We start from the raw sequence: 5,575 nt of genomic DNA, 5'->3' as shown, positions 1-5,575 counted from the left end.
AAAGAAAGCACTTTTCACAAAAATGTCATCGGAGATTAAAACATCCCAGGGCGACGATTTCGTCAATTATGAAACAAAATAAGTATATGCACTGTTTGAGTATGAACCAGTTATTATATTCATTCACAATTACGTTCCCAGAATTTCTCTGAAGTTTGTCACAGTTCCGTCTAATTTGGGTCAAATTTCGACGGTCTGCTAAAATGTCACTTTAAATTCAAGAATAATGAATTATACAGGAATATCCTGTTTTCCTGTCTCAAATATGTTTATTTTTCGTCCTGAAGAAACTAGCCATTATTATTGCGTACCATGAATACATTTCCGTCGGATCCAGTAAATACCGGAAATCATCTCCGGTCCGCAATTCGGTTAAAAATTTCGATGATTCAATGAAAAGTACCGACGATTTTTGTCACTTTTTTGAATTTTTAACTATGAGCGTACTTACGACCCACTAAAATATTTGAACTGCATCAACATTTATGTTCAAGGAATGTCTGGTATAAAGGAAGACGGCGAAAAGTCCGTGTACAAATCATCTTCCAGAACGAGACTGATACCGATAGAACCATTGACATCCTTAATTCCATTAAAGACGAGATACATGACAACTTAAGTGGTATAGAATTTATCGTTGCTACAAAAGGGAGCATAGTTCTAACTGCAGATGTATTGGTGGAAATACTCGAAACAGATGAACTATTTCAATCCACCATGACTTTATTTCTGAGAAAGATTCTGGAACGAATACCTACCTCCAATACTGAAAGTATTGATATGATTGTGTTACCTGTAGAAGGTTTGTAATTAATTTCAATAAGAAATCGGAACCGATAATTGATACAAATATCTGTTCGGCGGCTCCGTGTTGGTATGAATCTCAACTAAATGCAAGCATTAACTTAACTTAACAGAAAATTATTGATAAGTTGTAGCTTGATTTACGTCAAATGGCGAAAATTTCACACATGTTAAGTACGAGACTAATTCACAATTTGCACAATTTTATAAGTTCTGCCAGATAGATTGACCCGAATGAAAGTCTAAACTTTGACGGATAGGGAAAACAAGTCATATACTGACTGATTGATAATTGTTGAAACGAATATTTAACACGTTCAGAGTTTTCCATCCCTTATCGGACGCATATTAGTTATTGCCGGCATTTTAACCGGAGGGAGTTGCTAATTTATGTTTCCTACACTGCCAGACGGACTTCCTGGACAAAAATTGAACAGGGATGATTTGTGTACACAAGTTCATCGTAATGGTTTCATAAACATGTATTCCGAACTCCTACGGGTCAAAATTTAAATAAGAAATAAATTTGAATGGGTCTATGAATGCATATGCTACATCGATTTGTAAAGACCCAAATTTTGCTTAGCACCTGTCCTACGTTGATGACAAATATGTTTTCCCCACAGCAAAATCATTAAACATCGCTTTTGTATGTTTGTAGCTGAAGGACGCCTCCGGGTGCGGGAATTTCTCGTTACATTGAAAACCTGTTGGTGACCTTCTGCTGTAGTTTTTTCTATGGTCGGGTTGTTGTCTCTTTGGCACATTCCCCATTTCCATTCTCAATTTTATTTAATATCACATTCTATAAACTTATTGATAGACATGATAAAGGAATTAGATATTGACAATATACTTGGAAACTCAAACATATACCCCTTTGACACTTACGAAATATGTTATCCTAAATAATCATAGGTCCGATGTGGTTACAAAACAAAAATTCAAAGATATGTTAGAGAACATACAATATAAATATCTATTCTCTTTCAATAGTATAAAACATTTGACTTTTCTACCCTATACAATAGCATTTTAAACTAAATGACAATTGGGAAGAATTTGACTTGCTTTGTTTCATAAAGAAATTATTCTGTTTTAGGTAGGGGTTAATCGTACTTTGTAAGGGATAACTCTGATTCGAAAAACATTTCTGAAACTGACATTATTTAGATGCGTAAATAATTTGCAATATAATTTTAACGTTTGTAGGGCGAGTATTTTAAACAAACAATTGGCATTCACAAAGGAACCAGATTTGCCGCACTTCTTGTCGACTTGTTCCCTTCTTATCGATGATGACTTTATTCAAGTGCTTCTTACATGTATGAAGAATGAATAGAAGCTAACTTAACATTTAACTTTTTCGGTTCCTATCTATCTAGGTGTAATACAACCATTGATTTTCCCTATTAGTATTTGTTAAATTTGCACTTTTCAAAAAATTGTGCAGAATTTATCGTTGTTTCAAATAAAGAAATGATTTGCATGAGTAAAGTTTGATCCTGTCCAGTACTTTTCATTGCATATAAGAAAATAACCATCACTGGAAGTTACATGAGTTAGTCAATTAAATGTTTACCTTTTTTAGCTCACCTGGCCCAAAGAGCCAAGTGAGCTTTTCCCATCACTTTGCGTCCGGCGTCCGTCGTCGTCCGTCGTCCGTCGTCGTCCGTCGTCGTTAACTTTTACAAAAATCTTCTTCTCTGAAACTACTGGGCCAAATTTAACCAAACTTAGCCACAATCATCATTTGGGTATCTAGTTTAAAAAATGTGTCCGGCGACCCGGCCAACCAACCAAAATGGCCGCCATGGCTAAAAATAGAACATAGGGGTAAAATGCAGTTTTTGGCTTATAACTCAAAAACCAAAGCATTTAGAGCAAATCTGACATGTGGTTAAATTGTTTATCAGGTCAAGATCTATCTGCCCTTAAATTTTCAGGTGAATCGGACAATCCGTTGTTGGGTTGCTGCCCCTAAATTGGTAATTTTAAGGAAATTTTACTGTTTTTGGTTATTATATTGAATATTATTATAGATAGAGATAAACTGTAAACAGTAATAATGTTTAGCAAAGTAAGATTTACAAATAAGTCAACTTGACCGAAATGGTCAGTTGACCCCTCAAGGACTTATTGCCCTTTATAGTCATTTTTTACCACTTTTTCGTAGCATTTTGTAATCTTTTACAAAAATCTTCTCCTCTGAAACTACTGGACCAAGTTTAACCAAACTTGGCCACAATTATCATTGGAGTATCTAGTTCAAAAAATGTGTGGGGTGACCCTGCCAACCAACCAAGATGGTGGCTATGATTAAAAATAGAACATAGGGGTAAAATATAGATTTTGGCTTATAATTCTGAAACCAAAGCAAATCTGACTGGGTTAAATTGTTAATCATGTCAAGATCTATCTGCCCTGAAATTGTCAGACGAATCAGACAACTGGTTGTTGGATTGCTGCCCCTCAATTGGTAATTTTTAAAGAAATTTTACCATTTTTGGTTATTATCTTGAATATTTTTATAGATAGAGATAAACTGTAAACATCAATAAAGTTCAGCAAAGTCAGATCTACAAATAGGTCAATTAGGTCAACATGACCAAAATTGTCAGTTGAATCCTTAAGGAGTTATTGCCCTTTATAGTCAATTTACAAAATATGTACCTCTATTACTAATGGGCCAAGTTCATTGTAGATAGAGATAATTGTAAGTAGCAAGAACGTTCAGTAAAGTAAGAACTTCAAACACATCACCATCTGACACCACAACACAATTTTGTCATGAATCCATCTGTGTCCTTTGTTTAATATGGTGAGCGACACGGGCTCTTTAGAGCCTCTAGTTTACCTGTGTACAAGCTTTAGTAACCATGTAACCTCAAGTTTCCAAAATATTCCATAGAAACACCAAATAAAACTTATGGTGTTTTGAAACACCCCAGATATATGTCTATGACACAGAATTATTTATTGCAATGAAATGTACGATTAATTGCCTAAACTTTTAAATTCAGGGAATATTTTTTTCGACCCTTTTTCGTATGCAACGTGATGTGACGTACTATGCTTTGGTGGTATTGCACCTCTGTCATCATGGTCATGTTTTATAGTAAATAATAGACATTCAAATACCAAAAAAAAAGCATTATTTTTCTTTAATTTTACCTTACAGATTTCACACAATGGAAGGTATCAAACACCATTGGAGAACCAGTTTACCTAAACTTTGATATAGAGGCTTGGTTCTTCGAAACCGATGATCAAATAGAAGAACAACTGAGACAAATATCGGTTGGCATCTCAAAACATTTAAACGGATGTGGAACAAACAATGATATTACTGCAACACTCCTACCTATTTGTCTTGGTAACTAATTTATCGCTATAAATGGTATTACTTTTTTAAAAATGCAAATACTTTTTATTATTTATAAAACAAATAAATACTTCAGTGTTATTAACTTTTTTTTTCATATTAGTCCTGTATTCTTTCTGCGACCCTATACAGCTGTACTTCAGACAATACAGCTAACTTCGACCTCACAAGACTGTACGGGGGCATTATACAGGATAAATATATATATAAAAAAAAATAGACTTATGATACCTTTATGAACAAATAAAATAAATAATTAAAAACCAATTGTTCAGAGAACCATTGATGGTCTTTCCACCAGTAAGGATCTTTTTTATATGAAAATATTAAAATTCGGTTTTAAATGTCAATTTTAGCGTCAAATGACAGCTTATCGGACGCTGATTCCAAAAATATATGGTTTCTATACAAAAAGATATACATAAGGGATATCATTTTTTACTTCCGGTTTAAAAAATGTTATTTCCGGTATGTTTTGATAGTTTACGTGACACTGACTCCAAAAATAGATGGTTCTATATACATTTACATTAAATTAGTACAAAAAATGGCTACTTCCGGTTTACAAAAGGTCACTTCCGGTTGGCTTTTTCAAGGTCACATTGCTTGCAACCTTTTGCCAAAATTCCCATGGCTTTATCATGTATAAATAAGAGGAAAAAGCAAAGGTCAAAATCTAGAACGTTAAATTTACCTATGACCTTGAGCTCAATTTCAAGGTCATCAACCAAGGACCTCAAATCAAAAGACTGTAGGCCTCTACTTTATATTGTTAATGAGTTATATTACCATACAACTAATATTAGATATAAAAGGGGGCAAAACTCGCATTAAATGTTACGTACCCTTTTAAGTAAAATTTACATGTTACGACATGTCGCAACTAACAATTGTGTGAAAATATTTTGTCGATATCTTGTATGATTTCTGAAAAAAGAGATAACAAGCCAAAATCAAAAACTTGAACATGATCTTGACCTTTGACCTTGACCTCATTTTCATACTTTTTTAGCAAGGGCCTCAAATCAAAAGACCCTAGGCCTCTATCACTTATGGTTTTCCAGTTACAAATTTATTTCACTTATTTCAATACAAAAGGGGAAATTACTCTCATATGGGGTCTTCGTAAAGCTTCGGTCAAAATAAAACGTAACATCCTGAGGATATAACGAGCAATTTGGAAAAATAAATTTGTCGCTTTCTTTTACGGTTGCGGAGGAGATCTGATAACAAGAAAAACAGTGTTTGGGGAGATAACTCTTACAAAGAAAAGTGTTCGGTTAAACAGGGTGAGTTTCAAAAGCGTATAGACTGTATGATCTCATATACAAAAAAACTAAGCAACATCTTTTGAAACATTTTTACACCGCAAGAAAAAAATTAGGC

General features: G+C 33.9%; 1 long non-coding RNA gene across 1 annotated transcript; it reads left to right on the top strand.

The window, feature by feature from the left end:
• The first annotated feature begins 510 nt into the window (after positions 1 to 510).
• On the top strand, positions 511 to 4,180 carry LOC143060107 (uncharacterized). Its single transcript, XR_012973843.1, has 2 exons — positions 511 to 802; positions 3,986 to 4,180. It is a non-coding gene; the product is annotated as an uncharacterized LOC143060107 (long non-coding RNA).
• Positions 4,181 to 5,575: the final 1,395 nt, after the last annotated feature.

The sequence above is a fragment of the Mytilus galloprovincialis genome, unplaced genomic scaffold (assembly GCF_965363235.1).
Source record: "Mytilus galloprovincialis unplaced genomic scaffold, xbMytGall1.hap1.1 HAP1_SCAFFOLD_69, whole genome shotgun sequence".
Classification (NCBI taxonomy): domain Eukaryota; kingdom Metazoa; phylum Mollusca; class Bivalvia; order Mytilida; family Mytilidae; genus Mytilus; species Mytilus galloprovincialis.
The sequence above is the reverse complement of the archived record's forward strand: the minus strand, read 5'-3'. Positions and strand labels throughout refer to the sequence as shown.